Source organism: Anolis sagrei, chromosome X (genome assembly GCF_037176765.1).
Source record: "Anolis sagrei isolate rAnoSag1 chromosome X, rAnoSag1.mat, whole genome shotgun sequence".
In the NCBI taxonomy this organism is placed as follows: Eukaryota; Metazoa; Chordata; class Lepidosauria; order Squamata; family Dactyloidae; genus Anolis; species Anolis sagrei.
In genome coordinates this window covers 91,382,973-91,406,048 of record NC_090034.1, presented here as the reverse complement: position 1 = coordinate 91,406,048, position 23,076 = coordinate 91,382,973, and the positions used below count along the sequence as shown (strand labels likewise).

The following is a 23,076-nucleotide window of genomic DNA, read 5'->3' as shown; positions in this document are numbered from 1 at the left end:
TTATGAATGCATATTTCTTATTACCGGTAAATACTGTGGAAAAGTCTGTTTCTTTCTTGTTTTATATGAATCTTGTTGGTTAGTCCTGGCATGTAGAAATGGGGGGGGGGGGGGGAGCCCAAATAGCTGGGGTTTGTTATTGTTGTTGAAGTTGTTATGATTGATTTTGCATTGCTTTATTCCTTTATTGCTTTATTCCCCTTTTTAAAGAGGAAGTAACAAATCTTTCTTTTTGTCTTTAGAGTGGTGGTCTTGTTAGTACTGGAGTAAGTATATATTATTATGAATGAGTATTTCTTATTACAGGTAATACTGTGGAAAAGTATTTTTCTTTCTTGTTTTACATCAATCTTGTTGGTTAATCCTGAGAAGAGTTGATTGAGGATGCTTCCACACTGGGGAAAAAAAATCATGATTTAGAGGGTTAAAAAACCCTGCTTCAGTTGGGTTTTGTCCCTACACCCCTCCCAAAACCCAGGTGTGTCTAGATGCCCTCCCAGTAACTTGCCGAGCCTCCATTATGCTGCTCTGGCAGGCCTCCTGGCATGTAGAAATTTGGGGGGGGGGGGGTAGCTGGAGTTTGTTAATGCTGTTGAAGTTGTGGTGGTTGTTTTTGCATTGCTTTATTCCCCCCTTTAAAGAACAAGTAACAAATCTTTGTTTTTGTCCTCCAGAGTACGAATCTGGTCCGTGGAGTAAGTATATATTATTATGAATGCGTATTTCTTATTACCGGTAAATACTGTGGAAAAGTCTGTTTCTTTCTTGTTTTACATGAATCTTGTTGTTTAGTCCTGAGAAGAGTTGATTGAGGATGCTTCCACACTGAGGAAAAAAACATGTTTCAAAAACCACACTGGGGAAAAGAATTCATGCTTCAGCATGGGTTTTTGTCCCCACACCTCTCCCAAAACCCGGGCGTGTCTAGATGCCCTCCCAGTAACTTACCGAGTGTCATGATGTTGCTCCAGCAGGTCTCCTGGCATGTAGAAATTGAGGGGGGGGGGTAGCTGGGGTTTGTTATTGTTGTTGAAGTTGTTGTGATTGATTTTGCATTGCTTTATTCCCCTTTTTAAAGAGCAAGTAACAAATCTTTGTTTTTGTCCTCTAGAACACTGAGGTCAGCCCTGAAGTAAGTATATATTATTATGAATGAGTATTTCTTATTACCGGTAAATTCTGCGGAAAAGTCCATTTCTTTCTTGTTTTACATGAATCTGATTGGTTAGTCCTGAGAAGAGTAGACTGAGGATGCTTCAACATAGGGGAAAAAACATGCTTCAAAAACCACACTGGGGAAAAAAACCATGCTTCAGCATGGGTTTTTATCCCCACACCTCTCCCAAAAACACGGACCTGTCTAGATGCCCTCCCAGTAACTTACCGAGCCTCCATTATGCTGCTCTGGCAGGCCTCCTGGCATGTAGAAATGGGGGGGGGGGGGGGGCTAGCTGGGGTTTGTTATTGTTGTGATTGAAGTTGTTGTGATTGATTTTGCATTGCTTTATTCCACTTTTTAAAAGAGCAAGTTACAAATCTTTGTTTTTGTCCTCTAGGGTTCTAATATCAGCACTGGAGTGAGTATATATTATTACGAATGAGTATTTCTTATTACCGGTAAATACTGTGGAAAAGTCTGTTTCTTTCTTGTTTCACATGAATCTGATTGGTTAGTCCTGAGAAGAGTAGACAGAGGATGCTTCCACACTGGGGGAAAAAAACATGCTTCAAAAACCACACTGGGGAAAAAACCATACTTCAGCATGGGTTTTTGTCCCCACACCTCTCCCAAAACCCGTGTGTGTGGAGATGCCCTCACAGTAACTGAACGGACCACCATTATGCTGCTGCAGCAGGCCTCCTGGCATGTAGAAACTGGAGGGGGGGGGGGTAGCTGGGGTTTGTTATTGTTGTTGAATTTGTGGTGGTTTTTGCATTGCTTTATTCCTCTTTTTAAAGAGCAAGTAACACATCGTTGTTTTTGTCCTCTAGACTCTTGATATTGCCAGTGCAGTAACTATATATTATTTATTTATTTATTTATTTATTTACTTATTTAAAGTATTTATATTCCACCCTTCTCACCCTGCAGGGGACTTAGGACGGATTACAATGCACACATATACTTGGCAAACATTCAATGCCAGTTAGACATACATCCTATATAGACAAACAAAGTGGCTTTTTAACATTCCAGTTCTGCCCAAGCAGTTCTCCCCACAGCCCTTTCGGTTTGTTGGTCTGCATGACCCCAAAGAACTGAGAGGACACCCATCCACTCTCCAACACCCATAAAAAGCCTTAAAAGTAAAAAAAAATATAACCGGACCACCATTACACTGCTCCAGCAGACCTCCTGGCACGTAGAAGTGGCATACTCGGAGCCACATTGGAGGAGGGTGGGGGCAGGGGAGATTTTGCTGGTACTCGATCCCCACAGGCCCCATGCCCCATTAGACCTGGGTCTTTTGGGAAGGCCTGCGTCTAATGGGTTATTTAATTAATTGGGGAAAAAACATGGTTTACCTGCTTTGTCCCAAATTAATTCGTTTTTATCAGAGGTGTCATTTGAAAGCCTCCAGCAAAAGCCCAACAGGCCCTGCATTTTGGAGCATGTTTGGATGGACCCTGGGTGAATCCATGAGGGCCATTTATGCTACTTGAAGTGAAATCAATGTATCAATACTGAGTCAAGACATAGATAAGTTCCATTGATTCTACTCTTGTCAGGACTCCCAAGAAGAATGAGACAGCTGTAAAAATGGCCTATTGAAAAGAACACTGTGCTTATCTTCCCACTCTTTGTGATCATTTAACACTTCTGAACAGATGAGTTCTGCTTCTTGTTTGGTACAAAGGATGCATGCTCATCTTCATGCACCAGCCATAATGTAGTGTGCAGAACTGATAGTGCATCAAGCAGGTGGATGATAATCCTTTGCTGGCACATTTCCTTGTACCCTTTTGCCCTGCCAGTTAATGAGACCCCAGTGGGCATGTTGCTGTTTATCCGTGGAAAAAGGGGAGTGGGGATTTCAGATGAAGAAGAAACTGGTCTCAATTCAGAGGAGGGAAGAAACAAGTGTGCACTCACTCATGGATTCCATCCTCTGTTCCCTTTCCCTCAGGGCAACTGTGCCTTCTTCAGTTGGACTTCTTCTTCTCCCTTTTCCCCTCCCTTCCTGTCCATACTGCTAAGCAGGAGCAGTGATAACCCTGCTTGTACCTGAGAGCTGTCAGAGGGGGAGTTTCATTTGGGATAGGAGACTTCTTGAGCGCACCAAACCTTTGAACATCTTTTTGTTTAAAGCACTTCCTTTTTCCTTTGCTTTTTGCTCTTTTTTGTTTTTGAGACATAACAAATAATGGTTATCTTTTAAAATATAGTCGCAGGAAACAGATTTTGTACCTGTGAGTATATGTTAACACCATTTGTAATTAAGAGATTTGGAAAAACCGTCTCCATTAGCAGCAGGAAAACAACTTCCTCTACAGTCCAGTTTTTTTCTGTCCTGCGTGAAGCGGAGCATGTTACTATTGGGGCCTCTCTACTATTGCCTATATAAATTTATTTATTTACTTATTTATTTATGACATTTATAAGCCACCCTTCTCACCCTGAAGGGGACTCAGAGAGGCTCACAAGATACACAGATATACAATATATTATATTACTAGCATAGTACAATATCAGTATTATATATTACTATATTGTACTAAACCATTATATTGTAATATTATGAGTAATATCACATGTAATATAAACATATATAATTATAATATCATATTATGATTAGTATTATATTGTATTACTTTATAATATTATAAATATTTTATGTATATACAATATATTACATTACATTACATTATATTATATTATATTATATTATATTATATTATATTATATTATATTATATTATTAGCATAGCATATAAAACCTTTTGGAGTTTGCCAAAAGCAATGGCAGTAAAAATACATTCCTGGAGTTGCCTAAAATGTGGCATTGTCATAGCCAGAAAAAAATTCAAGGATAACCTTTCTGGCCATAGAGAAAAATACAATAACACACCAAATCCACAAAAAAACATACATTTAAGGGACCAGCCAAAATTTCACAAAACACATAATGCTAGCTTTCAAATCTCCACTGGCTAGGCTACTTCATCAGGAAAAGGTGTTAAAATCTATCATAAATGCTGTATACTATGAAAGAATAGAAATAGAAAGACAATTTGTGGGGCTACACATGGGTTTCTCAGCCTTTCATGTCTTCTTCTTTCTTCAATAAGTCAACATTTGTCCACAGTTCTAGAAAAATGATGGACCTTGTTCTCTTAGAGTGCATCTACACTGTAGAATCAGTACAGCTTGACACCACTTGAACTGCCATGGGTCAATGCTATGAATTAGGGGAGTTGTAGTTTGGGGAGACACTAGCACTTTGGCAAAAAAGGGCTAAAGGCCCTGTAAAGCTACAGTTCCCATGAATCTGTAGCAGGCATTGGCAACCTTTGGTTCTCTGGGTGTTTTGGTCTTCAATTCCCACAATTCCTAACAGCCTAACAGACGCGAATGGCTTTTGTATTATTGATATTGATTTTGTTGATGTTATTGATAACGATGTTTTTGTTATTGCTAGATTGATTTTAGATTGTGTCTTGTAATTTGCACCCTGTCCTCTCTATGTTGTATACCACTGTGAGTCGCCCCCGGGCTGAGAACAGCGGGATATAAGCACAGTAAATAATAAATAACAGCCGACACCTGGAGGTCTGAAATTTGTCCATACCTATTCATAACATTAAACCATAACAGTTCAAGTGGTGTCCAGTGTAGGTACACCTTCAGTCTCAAACGTGCTTCGTTATCTCAAATTTAATGGATAACTGACCCCCCCCCCCCAAAGAAACTAACGGAGAAGAAGATGTTAGTAATATAAGTGTTCATGGACCTAAATTTTTAGTGGCATGACATCACTATAGCTTTTGAGATCGAATTATTTGATGCCTGTGAACTAAAATACTGAGCTTTATCTGCCCACAATCTGCCAAAAATCTGCCAAAATGCTGTTAATATTAGTTTGTTGGAGAAATTTTTCAAAGTATATTTAACTTGTTTTCTTATTTCTAGGGCAAATAAGAAAACACAACCCTGGAGATTCTGAACCATGATGGTGGAGGCTACCTATTCTAATGCATTATGTACTACTCTCTTATACAACGAAATCAAAAAACAGAAAATTGCAAAATGTAAAATTACAATCTAGCTATTTCTGTAACACAAAATGAGATTGTCGTCTTAGTAGTAGTAACTTTTCCATTCCTGTCTCATTGATTGCCAAACGTTTTACTCAAAATAAAATACAAATGGCATTGATCTTGACTATGTTTAATTTTTATTAAATGTTTCAAACAGATCCAATTTGATACTGGCAGACTGTCAATATCTGCTGCTCTAGTGCCATTAAATGATGACAAACTGCATGAAATCTACAAAGCCACATGGGCTCTGCAGTGTGGATGCCTGCCCAGGCAGGGCATGGGAGGTTGCATGGAAATCATGCAGCTATCGATGCACAGCCAAAGTAAAGACATTGTGCAGGAAGGCACTTCACATTTAAAAGTACTTATGCTGGGAAAAGTGGGGTCAAACTCATTTTCAGTGATTAGATAGCTTAATCCCCCAAATCTCCAGAATCCGGGACACCAAAATGATATTTTGCACACCCCTATTGATTATAGGCAGTGCTGCATCAAATAAGCTCCACCTATTAATGGTTTTTGTTGATGAGTTCTGAATTCCTTCAGAGTAGTTTTTTAAAGTGATAATTAGCTAATGTGTTCTCTGTCAATACACACAGTCATAAGCATACACACATTTACACACTAGTACAACATCATATATATGATTTACAGAGAGTCATCAAATTACAAACATGATCCATTGTGTGGGTTTGTTCTTAATTTGAATTTGTAAGTTGGAACAGGTACATTTTGTCATGATGTCATTTACACCGGCGTCATTTACATCATCTTTTATCCCTGCTCCTTGATGTATGTTGGACAAACCAGCAGACAAGTTAAACTCCGTATAATCGAACACAAGAGTAAAATTCGAAATCAGGCTGTGGATTCAAGCCTATACAAACATTTCAATGGCATGAAACATAGTCCAGAATCACTTAGGGTCCTAGTTTTAGAGGTGGTTACATCCTCCATAAATATAGATTTATCTACTAGTCTACTGCAATGTGAAGCCTTTTGGATTTTCACTCTTGAAATTATATATCCTAAGGTTCTGAATGATTCTATTTCATTTCAATGTTTCATGTGAGCTGGCACATGACTCTTAAAACAAGTTTCTCTTTTGAGTAACTTACTATTGCAAACTGGAACACACCCACACTGACAGCTATAAAATTCTTTAAAATTCTCTTCATACACTTTTAGTTTCTCTTTATATACTGGAATCTCCACCTGCTTCCAGGGGCGGTTCTTGCATTACGCTAGGTAAGCGACTGCTGAATAGTTTTTTTTTTTTGCCAGAGGCACAAGGGCGCCTCTGTAAATGCCCCCTCCCCTCCGCAACCTTTCTCTGCCTCCCTCTCCCTCTTGAAGGCTACACAGAGTCCGCAGCCTCCCTTCTGGCTCTGCGCATGCGCCCCACAGTTGGACGGTGTTTCCCTCCACTCCCTGCATGCGTGTGGGAGGAGGCGAGAGCAGCTGTGTGCGAGGCGCCCTCGAGGCACCCTCCTGCCTCCTGCTCCAGCTATTCAAGATCCGGGAGGAGCACGAGGAGCCAGGTCAGTTCTAGTCACCTGCTTACAAGGAAAGGGCCTGAGGCTGCGAGGAATAGTGGGAGTTGGAGTCCAAATCACCCAAGTCCCACTTACTGTTGTTGTTATTATATTCTTCTTCTTCTTTTTATTATATTATTATTATTATTATTATTATTATTATTATTATTATTTTAGTATTATATGGGGCAGAAAGGATGAGGGAACCTGCTATAACTTTGACTTACCGTTGTTGTTTGTGGGTTTGTTGTTGTTGTTGTTATACGGGGCAGAAAGTTGTATTGGATCACACGTGGGGCACTTCACAAGTGTCTAGGACTGTGTGATGTATAGGTGAATAATGCGTACTGGGGTAAGGTGGCCTTCTGCAGCTGGCAGGCAGATCATGATTTTGTCAGTGCTGATTGTTTTTAAGTGCAGGCTAAGGTCTTTAGGCACTGCACCCAGTGTGCCGATCACCACTGGGACCAATTTGACTGGCTAGTGCCAGAGCCTTTGCAGTTCAATATTTTAATCCTCATATTCCAGGTTTTCTGTTTATCCGAGATTATCTGGCAGTGCAGACTCATATAATCCAGTTCAAAGCAGATAACCTGGGATCGGACCTTGGGTTATAAGGACAGTGTAGAAGGGGTCTAGGGGCCCTTCCAGACAGGCCCTATATCCCAAGATCTGATCCCAGGTTTTCTGTTTATCCCAGATTATCTGGCAGTGCGGACTCATATAATCCAGTTCAAAGCAGATAACCTGGGATCGGATCTTGGGTTATAAGGACAGTGTAGAAGGGGTCTAGGGGCCCTTCCAGACAGGCCCTATATCCCAAGATCTGATCCCAGGTTTTCTGTTTATCCCAGATTATCTGGCAGTGCGTACTCATATAATCCAGTTCAAAGCAGATAACCTGGGATCGGATCTTGAGTTATAAGGACAGTGTAGAAGGGGTCCAGGGGCCCTTCCAGACAGGCCCTATATCCCAAGATCTGATCCCAGGTTTTCTGTTTATCCCAGATTATCTGGCAGTGTGGACTCATATAATCCAGTTCAAAGCAGATAACCTGGGATCGGATCTTGGGTTATAAGGACAGTGTAGAAGGGGTCTAGGGGCCCTTCCAGACAGGCCCTATATCCCAAGATCTGATCCCAGGTTTTCTGTTTATCCCAGATTATCTGGCAGTGTGGACTCATATAATCCAGTTCAAAGCAGATAACCTGGGATCGGATCTTAGGTTATAAGGACAGTGTAGAAGGGGTCTAGGGGCCCTTCCAGACAGGCCCTATATCCCAAGATCTGATCCCAGTATGATATTTCAAGCCTTGGGAAAAGTTTGAATGAAACAGAATTGAAGAATGCCTGTCAACACCTTCAAACCATTTTGGCTGATAGTGAAGACTGTGATGTGAACGGTGATGATCTGTTTGAAGAGCTACAAATATTTGCAACTATACTGCCCCCTAGAAGTCCTCCAGCTAAAGCGTTGTCTTTCATAACCAAACGTGGTTATGTGGATACTTTCCCAAATGTTTATATTGCATTGAGAATTCTGTTAACACTTCCAGAATCTGTGGCCAGCGGTGAAAGGAGTTTTTCAAAATTAAAACTTATAAAAACATACTTAAGATCAACTTTGAGTCAAGAGCGCTTGAGTGGACTAGCAACCTCGGCCATTTAAAATGGCTTGTTGGATGAAATGGAAACAGATATAATAGTACACGAGTTTTCAAAATTGAAAGCCAGAAAAATATCTTTTTAATTTTAAAAGTGTTCAAGTTTATTTGTGTTAAAGAAAACTGGATGTTAAAGTATCCAGTCAAGTGAAGGGGCCAGATGCTGGCCGTGTTGCCACACCCATTGCAATGGTCCAGGCTGGCATGGCACTTTTGAAGGACAAGAGTTCGCTTTCTTAAAAAGGAGGTGTCTATTCTCCTGGGGCTGCGTTCTCCAAAACAAATCTGATTTACAGACCCAACAAGCATGGGTTTGAGTTCTCTGTTATTAGCAAGACCCTAGTCTGAAAAATCTTTTGAAGAGACAGCATGACCACTAAACCTTTGTGTAGTACTTGTAGACCAAAAATAACAACAAAAACTTAAAATTGTTGCTAAGTTTAATAAAATATTTGCATTCTAAAAAAAGTTAATTTGTGTTAATTCTAGGTAATGTAACTATATGAACATAATGTTGTAAGTAAATTTCTGGTTTGTAAGGTAACTCTTTTATTCACCTCTACCTTCTATGTTTTATTTTTCAGTGATTGGTTGGGGGGGGGGGGGGGCGCCAAAATAATGTTTGCTTACCTTTGAAAATTACCTAGGGCCGCCTCTGCCTGCTTCCCTTGTGCTCGCCACAGAAGTATACTAAACAAGCAGAGCACCTTTGTAGGAGAACCCATGTGAGTATTTTGATTCTAGTTTTGAATGTTTTTTTTTTACTTTTGATAATTGCTTTCCTTACTATGTTTAGCCACTGAATGTGTTCCCTTTAGGTCCTCATCATTGTTTACCTTCATATATTAACTTTACTTGAATCAAAGATGAAAAATATAGATGAGATAAAGGTCCAGTTAGGAGGGAACATTGGATGGTTTAAAGTACTACAACTTGAAAGATGGTTAAGGGAAATAAGAAAGAAATATAAAGGAGAGAGAGAATTTACCAAATTTGAAGAAATGATTAGCCAAAGGGGGAGTAAGGAAGGAAAAGAAAGAACAAAAGGTATAACAAGTGATATCTACAAAATGCTGTTGGAAGGGGTCCAGGAGGAGGACCACCTTAAAAGAATGTGGGAGTTAGAATGTAATAAAGTAATACACCCACAAAACTGGAAAGGAATGTGGAATATGCGTATATTAAAAAATATGTCAATAAGAATAAAAGAGAACTATTACAAAGTGGTGTGGAGATGGTACCTCACACCAATCAGATTAAATCAAATTGACAAGAAACATTCTAAGCAGTGCTGGAGGGGCTGTCAAGAAACTGGCACATATATACACATGTGGTGGTCTTGCAAATATGTTCAAAAATTTTGGGAGAATGTATTTCAAGAAATAAGAAGAATCACCCAAATAGAGATAACAGGAACACCGGAGATAGCACTGCTGTCATTTATTGACAATGTTAAAATACCAAAAAAACTAAAAGAATTAATTGCCAATCTGGTAACAGCAGCAAGATTATTAATAGCTAAAAAATGGAAAGAAGGAGGGGAGTGCCAATTGGAAGAGTGGTATAGGGAGATTTGGGACATCGCAATAAACGATAAACTGACAGGAAACATTAAGGTTAAAAGAGGATTATCAAAAAAAAGATGATTTTGGGAAGATTTGTGGGAAATTGATAGAATATGTATATATAGAAGGTAAGGGTACCAAACCTGTAATAGAAACAACTGATTTTTGGAAATAAGTATTGTAATTGGCTGGTCGGGGGTGAAGGATTAGCACTGGGTGATTGGATGTAATGAAGTAGGAGAATGAAATATTATAGGTATCAAGACATACATGTTCTGTACAATTGTTAATGGAAAGTGATAAGTATAAGAATGTTTAAATACCGAATATGTTAAAGCTACAATAAATAAAAAAATTATTACAAAAAAAACCTTTACTTGAAGAATTGTTCACTTTACAAAACTTACTATTTTGGATTTCTACTACCACCTGAAGAACACTGCATATAGTCGAAACTGGTTGTGGTTGACAAACTGTGGATTTTGAAAAAGGAATGATAAACTGTGGTTGACAAACGATGGATTTTGAAAAAAGACTGATAAACTGTGTGTTGCTGTGGACAAACTTTACCCACATTAAGAAGCTCTGGATTAAGAGACTTGTAAAAAGGTTCACAAACTGTGTATTGTTATTGACGAATTTATTTTCAAAAGAACCTTAAAACAGCTGTATTTTTTCTGTAAGAATTTGTTGTTTATGCCACATAAGAAAAATAATTATTGGTTTAGAGAATTGTATGTTGTATAACTTGTATTAGATGCCTATATATTGAATGTTGTAGCAATTAAGCAAAGACATAATATACATTTTGCAATTATATAATTGTTTTACTCTTGGTCTTAGGGACCTTTTGCCTTTAACAGTATTTTCTACCATTATATTTGTCCACCTCTTAGCCGTTGGTCCTTTAATCCAAATGTTCCATCATGGTTTTCGACATTTACATCTCATCACACCTTTCCCAGAAACACATAGGGTTTTCTTCCAAAACATGAACAGCACTATGATTTTTTTATTAAAAGCCTCTGAGATTCTGAAAACAGTGTGGGAGTTTTGGTTCCAAAATGTGAGTTTTGCATCAAAACCTAATTTTTATGAAACACAGACATGGCTTTCTCTTTGAGCGGGTTGGGACCTAATAGCCAACACTCTGTACCAAACATGCAACAATGATGTTGCAGCTATTGTTGTTGCTGTTGTCCTGTGACTTCACATGGTTTTAAACTTAGGATGACTACAAAGTAGACCTTTCACAGGACGTTCTGAGGTCAAGAGTGTGTGACTCAACCAAAGTCACTGAGTGGATATCCATAGCCAAAAAGGAAATCAAACCCTGGTCGCCTAAGTCATAGTTCAACACTCAAACAAGTGCATCATGCTAGCTTTCTCCTTCCAGAATCTGTGCCCTCCAGGTGTTTCAAAGTGCCTTTTCCAACCATCTTCCCAATTGTTTTACTGTCCATGGTTTATAGGACTTGTACCAGGCCAAAATCTGAGGTCCATATGTAAAGGTAAAGGTTTTCCCCTGACATTAAGTCTAGTTGTGTCCGATTCTGGGGGTTGGTGCTCATCTCCATGTCTAAATCAAAGAGCCAGCATTGTCCATAGACATCTCCAAGATCATGTGGCCAGTATGACCGCATGGAGCACCGTTACTTTCCTGCTGGAGCGATACCTATAGAACTACTTACATTTGCATGTTTCTGAACTGCTAAGTTGGCAGGAGCTGGAGCTAACAGTGGAAGCTCACCCCAGTTCCCCAAATATGAACCACAAACTTTTTGGTCAGAGGTCCATGCTCCGGCAGGCCTACTGGTGCATAGAAATGATGCACCCGGAGGCAACATGTGGGGGCAGGGGGAAAGAGTGATTTTGCCGATAGTCAGTCCCCACAGGCCCCATACCCCATTAGGCCCAGGCCTTTCAGGAACCCCCAGGTCTACTGGGGTATTTAACAAATTCAGGAAAAAGCATGGCTCACCTGCTTTGTCCCGAATTCATTTGCTTTTGCCAAAGGTAAATGCCCAACAGGCCCCACAATTTTGGGGCATGTCTGGATGGGCCCTGACTGAATCCATAAGAGAGATTCATGCTACTTGAAGTGAAATCAGTGTATCAATTCTGAGTCAAGACATAGATAAGTTCTTTTGATTCAGTGGGCCTACTCTTGTCAGGTCTCCCAAGAAGAATGGGTTCTGCTTCTTGTTTGGTGCAAGAAATACATGGTTTTCATGCACCAGCCATAATGTAGTGTGTGCAACTGATGGTGCATCAAGCAGGTGGATGTAATCCTTTGCTGGCACACTTCCTTTTCCTCTTTGCAGTTGATGAGACACCAGTGGGCATGTTGGGACATGGAAAAAGGAAAAATCAATGGAAAAAAGGAATGGGGAATTCAGATGAAGAAGAAGCTGGTCTCAATTCAGAGAAGGGAAGAAACAAGTGTGCACTCACACATGGATTCCATCCTCCATTACTTTTTCCTCAGAACAGAGACCAACTGTGCCTTCTTCAGTTGAGTTTCTTCTCCCTTTTCATCTCCCTTCCTGTCCATTCTGCTAAACAGGAGTAGTGCTAACCTTTAGGCCTGGGTAACAACGGAAAAATTTGTTTCTAAAATCGATTCTTTTTTGGGGGGGTTTGCGTTTTGTTATTTAAAATAATTACAAAATTTTCCTTTTAAAAAGTTCGATATTTACGACATTTCGTAAATGTGAAAAATTTACAAAACAATAACGAATGGATTCCCGAAACAATAACGAATCGATTCGTTAATGGCGGACGCGACCGCGAAATACGCTAAAAAACCTCCAAATGGGACAGGGGGAACTTCTGGTGTGATATTATAATTTTTTTTCACTAATTAAACAAAAAACAACTATAAAACTTGCCCCAGACATGCGGAAATAATAACGAAACGACCTCAAAACGATAACGAAATGAATACATAACAAAATACGAAGCATTTACAAAACGTATTTAAAAATTCGTTTTTTAAAAAAATTGCTCCAGAATGGTTCGTTATCGTTTTGTAATTAAAAAAATTAATGAATTATTAACGAATTACGAATTAACGAAACGAAACCGCCCAGCCCTACTAACCTTGCATGTTCCTGAGAGCTGTCGTGGGGAGTTTTGGTTGCGATATGAGATTTCTTGAGAGAACCAAATCTTGTTTAAAGGACTTCTCTTTTCCTTTGCTTTTTGCTCTTTTTTTGTTTTTGAGACATAACAAATAACAGATATCTTTTAATATATATTTTCAGGTTGCAGAAGGTGTACCAGTGAGTATATGTTAACACCATTTGTAATTAGCAGCTTTGGTAAAACTGTCTCCATTAGCAACAGAAAAAACAATTTCATCTACAGTCCAGTTTTTTTTCCTGTCCTGAGCCAAGCAGAGAATTTTGAGTTTCTATAGGGGCCTCTCTATTATTGCCTTTACAAAACCTTTTGGTGTTTGCCAAATGCAATGGCAATAAAAAAATTCCTAGAGGTGGAAACCTTCAGCTGAGTCCCAGTCCCTTGAGTTCTTTTTCCTTAGATTTCTCACATTGTGGCTTAAATGTGGCATTGTCAAAGCCAGAAAACATTTCAAGGATATACTTTCTGGCCATAAAACCAAATACAATAAGACACAACATTCACAAAAAGACATACATTTAAAGGACCAGTCAAAAATACACAAAATGCATAATGCTAGATTTCAGATCTCCACTGGCTACTTCATTAGGCAAAGGTGTTAAAATCTATCAGGGTATGATAAATAGTGTATACTATGAAAGAACAGAAATGGAAAGAGCATTTTTGTGGCTACAAATGGAATTCTCAGTCATTTGCAAGGCCGGTGGGACTGAGAGCAGGGACTCCCCAGCAGATCTTAAACTCTACGTTCCACCTCTAGTGGGGACGAGGGGCAGGGCCTTCTCGGTGGTGACCCCTCGCTTGTGGAATTCGCTCCCCAGTGAGATTATATTGGCATCCTCCGTCCTTTCCTTTAGGAAAAAACTGGTTTTGGAACCAGGCTTTTGTCTAGCAGGCGCAGCAGCATTTTGAACATGGAACTGGACCATACGACTGTTATGATAATTGGAAATGGCTATGTGATTATATGATTATATAGTTAATGTTAATGTTTTTAATCTTTTATGTATTTATGGTTTTATACTGTTGTTTATTGATATTGTGGCATCAAATTGCTGCCTGTGTTAGCCGCCCTGAGTCCCACCCCGGGGGTTAAGAAGGGTGGGGTAGAAATGTTATAAATAAACAAATAATAAATAAATTCATGTCTTCTTCTTTCTCCAATAATTAAACATTTGTCCACAATTCTAGAAAAAATAATGGACTTCGCTCTCTTAGAGTGCATTTACACCAGTGGTTCTTAACCTGTGGGCCGTGGACCATCAGTAGGCCGCAGGGACTAAAATCTCATCTGCAAGCTTCCTTCCTCTTTATTTATTTATTTCACTTTATTTTATTTCCCCTCCTTCTGCACCGCCTGCCACTCCTTCCCTGTCGCTGACCAGCCCCGACCACTTGGATAGGCCACATCAACTCTAGATTATTAAATATGTTTTCTGTGGGCGAGCAGATGGTGACTACTGGATGGCATATGTCAGAAACTAGAGCTGATGTGGTCTATGCAATGCACTTTTCCAAATCAGCACCCCAAATAACCAAACTGAATCTGTAGTTGACCAGAAACTGATTCGTAACCTTTTTGGTACTAATGTTGGAGAGTGGTCCCTGGTCAAGTGGTCCCTGGTCAAAAAAAGGTTGGGAACCACTGATCTACACTGTAGAATCAGTACAGCTTGACACCGCTTGAACTGTCGTGGGCCAATCCTATGGAATTAGGGAAATTGTGATTTGGTGAGACACCAGCACTCTTTGGCAAAAAAGGGCTGAAGACCTTGTAAAAAATACAGTTCCCATGAATCTATACCATTTAACCATGGCAGTTCAAAAGGTGTCAAACTGCATTTATTCTAGAGTGTAGGTGCATCTTCAGTCTCAAATAAGCTTGGTTATCTAATATTTAATGGATAAACGACACCCCAGAAACTAATTCTTTGATCCCTGTGGACTAAAATACTGAGCTTTACCTGCCCACAATCTACCAAAAGTCTATGGTTTAAATTCTGTTAATCTTAGTTTGTTGGAGAGATTTTTCAAAGTATCTTTCACTTGTTTTCTTATTCCTAGGCCAGATATGAAGACATAACCTTGAAGATTCTGAACTATGATGCTGAGGGCTACCTATTCTAATGCATTATGTACTCTCCTGTACAAAGAAATAAAAGAACAGAAAATTACAACATGTAATATTACAACCTAGCTATTTCTGTAACACGAAATGAGATTGTTGTCTTCGTAGTGGAGGACTGGGGACAATTAATTTCTCCATTCCTGTCTCATTGATTGCCAAACGTTTAACCTGAAATAAAATACAAATGGCATTTTTCTCGACATTGTTTATTTTTATTAAAGGTTTTGAACAGATCCAATTTGATACTGGCAGCCTGTCAATTTCTGCCAGTCTAGTGTTATTAAATGGTGACAAACAGCATGGGATATACAGAGCAACATTGGCTATACAGTGTGGATGCATCGCCAGAGAGGTCGTGGGAGGTTGCATGGAAACCATGCAGCTATTGATGCACAGACAGACAAAGACGTTGTGCAAGAAGTTACACCACATTTAAAAGTACTTATGCTGGGAAAAGTGGGACCGGGCTCATTTTTGACAATTTGATTGTCAAATCCCCCAAATCTCCAGAATCCAGAACACCAAAATGATATTTTGCACACCCTTATTGATTATAGGTAGTGCTGGCATAAAATAAGCTCCAACTTTTGATGGTTTTAGTTGTTTTGTTTGTTGTCGTGTCAGGAGCAAATTGAGAAACTGCAAATCGCTTATGGTGTGAGAATTGGCCATCTGCAAGGACGTTGCCCAGGGGATGCCCAGATGTTTAGAAGTGTTACCATCCTTATGGGAGGCTTCTCTCATGTCCCCACAATAGAAGCTAGAGCTAATAGAGGGAGCTCATCCGCACTCTCCCCGGATTCAAACCTGTGGTCTGGTTTAATCCACTGTGTCACTGGAGGCTCATGGTTTTTGATGATGAATTCTGAATTCCTTCAGAGTCGTTTTTTAAAGTGATAATTAGTGAATGTGTTCTCTGTCAATACACACAGTTATAAGCACACACAGTGATTATACACACACACACACACATATATACACAGTCCCCAAATTATGAACAAGATAGTTTCTGTGGGTATGTTGAATGCGTATGTTGGAACAAGTACATTTTAAGTGTAACTCCAACTATATATCTCTTCTATCTATCTATCTATCTATCTATCTATCTATCTATCTATGTATCATCTGCTTGGCACAGTTCTATCATATCTCATCCACCAGCAGTTGGGATTGAGTCCTGAAAGTGATGGAAGGACAAGTGGCTATAGGGTCACAAGGGCTAGCAACTAAATAACACTTCTGCAAAATTTAATTGCTAAAATACCAGTCAAAATATTGTCCAAATTCAGGGAGAAATGGAAAAGAATAGCACAGGATCATATATTTTGACAAATGGTAGAGTTGTGTGAAGCCCAAAGGAGTGAATCGATGACAAATCAGATAAAGGAATATGTTTTCAATCGCATAGGGAAATTTAACACCCCTGTGGTGTTTGTTTTGTTGTCTGTGCCCCTGTTCAGAAGAATTCTCACTTTCTCCCCCTGTTAAAATTATATTTTGAAAAATTTGGCTTCTCGTGGAAATAAGGATTGGTGATAAAGCTTCAGTAGAGACACCATTTCCCCATGATAACAACTCTTTCAGGAGTGAATTTCCCATCCAACGGGTAGATTTCTCTAACTTCCTGTAGTCTCAGCTCATTTATTGTGACAAAATGAAAATCATGTATAGTTCACATTTGATCAGCCCACACACTGCCTTGCCAGAGAAAGAAAAATACCCCATGCAGATGAATAGTAAAGAACAAGTTTACTCTTCGTAGTTCAGAACAACATATGTACAATCAAGCGATCAGTTGCATCGACTCACCTAATGTCCTTTTATGGGAGATTTGAATTGATCTTTCTTTGTCCAAGTGGAGAAACTCCTCCAGCAGCTCATGAAGCAAGAGCACACTCCAAACACTGTGTCTCTGTATGTCTCTCTTCAAACCTGTCTCTCTCTGCACCTGCATAGCTCAAGCCTGAACAAAAATGTAATAGTATCCAAAAGTCCCAGGCTCAGCTATCTCTGTGGCGAAGCTCAACCAATCAACTGCATGCATCTTATTTTACAGATGACACACACACACTAAATGATTGCTTACATACGCCAACATTTATAACTATGAGTTGTTTGTAAGTCAGATGTTTGTAACTAGGGGACTGCCTTACATTTGATTAATGGGGCACTACAAGCAAATGGGCTACTAGTAGCTTTCGAGATGCATTGGATGGCAAGCTCCATCAACCCAAGCCATCATGACCAATGGTGAGAGGTTAGGGAAGTTGTAGTTCAATTACTTTTGAAGGGACAGAACTGTTGTCCATTGACACAAATCATGGGAATATGGCCATTTCAAGTGGATTCAGGCCCAAAGGAGGAAGTTGGAAAACTGAAAATAGCATGGGGGTTATGTCTGGGTTTGTGCTGACACAAGCTCTGCACATTTTTTAGAGGAAAAAAATCCTGGAAAAAGTGGCTGAAATTGAGCAAGGGACAGGCATCTTCATAATTGAACTTAAATATTCCACAACCCATATATTCTGTCTCATAGAATCATAGAGTTGGAAGAGACCTCATGAGCCACCCAGTCCAACCCCCTGCCAAGAAGCAGGAAAATTGCATTCAAAGGACCCCTGACAGATGGCCATCAATCCTCTGTCTTTCAATAAAAAGACTTGCTTACAAGCAAAGATTGACTTTTTTGAAAAAATCATCTAAAGTAGAGATACACACTATTTGTTGTCCAAACTAAAAGGTTAAACCCAATTACATGACTTTATAAAGGCATTCGTTTTCAAGGTTTTGCACATATGTTCATTGGCTAATTGTTTTTTTCAACCAATGTATTTGTCCACCTCATGGTCATTGATCCTTTAATCCAAACGTTACATCACGGTTTACAACATTCTTCCAAAACACTAACAGCACCATGAGTTTTGATGAAAACCCTCTGAGGTTGTGAAAACAGTATGGGAGTTTTGGTGCCAAAATGGGAGTTTTGCATCAAAACCTTATTTTTATGAAACAGAGACACTGTTTTCTCTTTGAGCAGGTTGGGACCTAATTGCTAATATCCTGCACCAAACATGTAACAATGATGTTGCAGCTGTTGATGTGTGACTTCACATGGCTTTCAACTTAGGATGACTATAAAGTAGATTTTTCACAGGGTTTTCTGAGGCCAAGAGTGTGTGACACAACCAAGGTCACTGAGTGGGTGTCCACTGCTGAATGGGAAATCAAACCCTGGTCTCCTAAGTCATAGTTCAACACTCAATGACATCATGCTGGCTTTCTCCTTCCAGAATCTGTGCCCTCCAGATGTTTCAAAGTGCAATTTCCAACCATCTGCACAATTGTTTTAGTGTCAATGGCTTATTGGACTTGTACCAGGCCATTATCTGAGGTCCATAAGGAAAGGTAAATGTTTTCACCTGACATTAAGTCTAGTCATGTCCGACTCCGGGAGTTGGTGCTCATCTCCATTTCTAAGCTGAAGAGCCAGTGTTTTCCACAGACGTGACTGCATGGAGCACCATTACCTTCTCACTGGAGCGGTACCTATAGATCTACGCATATTTGCATGCCCCCATCTCCAAAAAAGATGTCAGTTTCTACATTTATCAACACAGTCAAAGATTTCTATAGAATCAAACCTCATGTAAATCAACAAGCATGTTTGTGCTTCCAATAATAATTAATCTTTATTAATATTGTCATGAAACATTTTTCTGGATGAAAAAGAAGCAGAAACTTCTAATAAGTAAGCCAAATTAAAAATCAGTTCATTTTTCTGCAGCCGATTCAGAATTTACTAACAGTGTTTGCTGTATTATCTTAAAGTAGAATAGCCACTGAAAATTCTGCAAATTTTATAGGTGAAAGACTACAGATGTGGTTGTTATTCACTTGAGAAGTCACTTTAGTCTTCAATTGCTTGTTTTGGACAGGTATGCAATTTCTGGAAAAGAGGGGATGGAGAGAAAGAAGAGAAATCTTGATTAAAAAATATTAATGAAGATACATTCACCATTTTAGTCTATAGATCAGGAGCAACATCATCACCATTAATTAATTGGACAGTGAAGAACTTGTCATTTCTCAGGCTACAGATCAGGAGGAGGATCAAGGAGCTAAGCAGTTCAGCCTAGTTGCAGTTGGGGAGAGGATGAATGCAAATTCACAGGTCCAATTGTTTGGCAGGATAAAGGGCCAGAAATTGGGAACATGTGCAAAACCAACAAACAGCTGAGGTTTGGAGCAGTCAGTTGCTAGCAGCAATGTCATTGTTGGGCAGATTCCCAGAAACCGTGTGTGATATCTGGGACCTTGAGAAACAGATTGTATCTAGGATTTTGATTTTGGACTTCCGATTATACCTTGTACTGTGTTTGTTAGGAAATCTTGGCTTCAGATCTTTGGAACATACAGTTTTCTCTACTGCTTGTTTTGATTATTCATTGTTGATTTGACTCTGGACTACTCTTGTGATGTTTTCTGAGTGCTACAAAGTCAAGGTAAAATCTTAGAATCTTAGAATCATAGAGTTGGAAAAGACCACACGGGCCAGCCCCATGCCATGCAGGAAAAGCATAATCAAAGCAGCCCCAATAGATGGTCATGCACCCTCTGTTTGAAAGCCTCCAAAGTGGGAGTTTCCACCACACTCTGTGGCAGAGAGTTCCATACTTGCCTGTAATTTGAACCCATTGCTCTGAGTCCTAGTCTCTACAAAACAAACCTGCTCCTTATTTATTGTTATTTGAAATTTATTCCACTTGATGTATCTAAAATACAGTTCCAAATACAGCAGTCTAGTCACCCATGCAGTGAAACTGGTTTATTCCAAATCAGTTTCAAACTGCATTGTAGTGTCAGTGGAAATGTATTAGATGGTATTCTAAAGCTTTTTCCATTGCAACAGAAAGAATTGTTATTAGTTTGTGGCAGAATCATTTCACATGAATCATTCTAATTTTTAAGCACCAGGTTGGTCAACAATTGCTTTGACGCAATGGGAACGGCAATACATTAACTTAACCACATTGCAGACATGATTGATTCTCCTTAACAGGTTTGCTGTCTTGAATTTTCTGTAAAAAGGCAAGCCTTAAATACAGAGGTTCTGAGTCCCCAGCATTCACATTGGTGACAAGGAAGCCAAGATGAAGTTCCAAGTTATGGCTGCTCTCCTTCTCATCTCTTTGTTTGGTCCACAGGAAAGTGAAATGGTAAGATCCTTTTCTTCACTAAACATTTTACCTGAATAGTAAATCTTCAAGAAGATAGTCAACGGGCAGAGGAAACGGGCATATACTCCCGTTTGGATTCAGAAGCTGCTTTCTCTAATTAGATCTAATCTATTCATGGAAGGGAGTTCTGCACCTTTTGGAGGGACATATTCAATTTCTAAATGAGTTTCATTTTGTGCTGCAGTTAGTGGCACAGAGCTAGTGAAAGCCGGTTTTGGCAAGTCTTGTTTGTTCTACAGTCTACTAGATTTTCTGTGAACCATAATTGCTGACCATCCCTTTGATATTGTGTTAATTGTAGGTGTACTTTTGTTAGATAAGAAACTTTCTTTATGTCCATCCAATGCTATTTTCTCTTTGTCTACTACTGAACTAGAAGTTTTGTAGCAGCATCCATGCTGAAAATTGGACAAAGCGGTATCTATTCACTAGGGGTGTGCAATTTTTTGTTAGTCCTACTCCTAGTAAGTCAGATCAAATTTGTTAAATTTGTACTTATGAGGTGATATCTGATATGTGAACATTACCCATGTGAAAAAATTAAGAATCAAAACTTAGCCAATACCTTTTTCTTTGCATTGTATAAATCTTGAAAGCATCCCATAGTCAGTTTCATTTTTTAGTGCAAGGCAGCAAAGCAAAGCCATAAAGGCTGCCTTTCTTCTTTGAATTAATGGCTTCTTGCCATTAAGAGATGGAAGCAGCAGGGAGGAAGCAGAATTCACAGAGAAAGAAAGCACAGGATTCTGGGAAATGTAGTTTGGGAAGGCGAGCAGCCCTATGGCAGAGAATTCAAAATCTGGTCCACGAACCTCCTTCCTCTTTATTTATTTTATTTCCACCCCTTTCATGCAGCCCGCCACTACTTCCCTGTTGCTGGCCATGGCACATATTCTGTCTCAGAAACTAGATCTGATGCGACCTATTCAATGAAATTTTCTGAATCAGCCCCCCAAATAACCCAACCGAATCTGAAATTGACCAAAAACTGATTCATAACCCCTTTGGTACTAATGTTGGAGAGTGGTCAAAGTGGCCCCTGGTCAAAAAAAGGTTGGGAACCACTGTGTTAAGCAAATCTCCTTTTTTGTAAAGAGCAACCTATTCCCATTGTTTCCATGTTATTTCTGAAAAAAATTCCGTTAAAGAGCAAAATACCTAGAACACATTAATTTTGTTACTTGTTTATTGTGTTGGTCTTTCCTTCACAGAAATTCAGAGAGAAGAGAGCTCCTCTTGTATGTATATTATTTATTGACTTTTTAAATAATGTTTAGAAATACCTGTCAAGATCCTAGTTTATATTCTGGGAACGAATCTGGGGGGGAAAGCTATATAAATATTGCTTTTTGTTTGCTCTTACTCAATTTTCTTTGGAAAAGGCACGTTAAAAACACACACTTCACCTGAATACTAAAATTCTCTCTGTATTTCATAATCTTGATTGACTTCTTGGTCTTCTCCTTCTCCTTTCTACATCCCCGCTGCTGAATACCAGGAAAGGCCTCGATCTTCCTGTAACAGTCCTGCTTTTTCTACTCTGGGACCAGGCTGGATTGAATGGTTTACTGCATATTAAAGTGAATTGAACTGCCTTTAAATAGGATTTGTTCCACGTGCATTTCCCTGTGTCATGGCATACAGCCTGGTCCCAAGGTAGAAAAAACAGGACTGTTACAGGAAGATCAGGGCCTTTCCTGGTATTCAGGTGTTTTATTAATCCAGAATAACTGGGACATTTACTCTGTATTAAATCGAGTTTACCTGAGATGTAATTTGGATGTCTTAGGTAAATCTGGGAGAGGTCCCGCATTTTGAGCCTGTCTGATGAGTCCTAAAGCTATTGTTACACATATTGTTATACAGAGTTTTCATTAATAAATATAGAAACAGTGATTAATTGTCCAATTTTACATTTTCAGGGTCCAGGCAATAAAAACGTAAGTATCACTGCTCATTTTAAATGGAATACCTTCCTTTTCTCTGAGTAATATAATGCATTTGACGGGTGCACAACAGTACAGAGGCTTCCATACCAAAAGATGATTTATATTCAGTTTTCATGATTATTCGTATAATGTAGATTTGATCTCTAAGGACATGAAGCATAACCATTTTAGTTCAACAAAAAGTAAAGAAACATATTTTTAAAATGACCACTTTGCTGCTCAATTATTTTGTTAGTTCACATGCTTAGCAATCACTGCCAGATGAGACCAGGAGAGAAAACCAGAGCTTTCTAGCAGAGACATCTACTCACCTCTCCAAACTACAAATCACAGGAATCCACAGGATGGAGAAATGACAGTTAAAAGGGGATTGTAGTTTAAAAACGTTTGTGGATTTGATTAAAATCTCTAGGCCCTCTAGTGTGGTTGTGTGGTCAATTTCCTGCAGTCTTGATGGAGAGGATGTAGAGATTTCTAGAGAGTAATTCACTCTAGGGATCTCTTGGTTCTTAACCTTCCTAAAGCCATGACCCCTTAATACAGATCTTCATGTTGTAGTGAAAATAAAATTATTTTCATTGCTACTTCACAG

General features: G+C 39.2%; 1 long non-coding RNA gene across 1 annotated transcript; it reads left to right on the top strand.

Annotated features, from left to right (window-relative positions):
• The first annotated feature begins 242 nt into the window (after nucleotides 1-242).
• On the top strand, nucleotides 243-5,376 carry LOC137097919 (uncharacterized). The gene is made up of 5 exons (XR_010910517.1): nucleotides 243-266; nucleotides 675-695; nucleotides 1,112-1,132; nucleotides 1,557-1,577; nucleotides 5,131-5,376. It is a non-coding gene; the product is annotated as an uncharacterized lncRNA (long non-coding RNA).
• The last annotated feature ends 17,700 nt before the right edge of the window (nucleotides 5,377-23,076 follow it).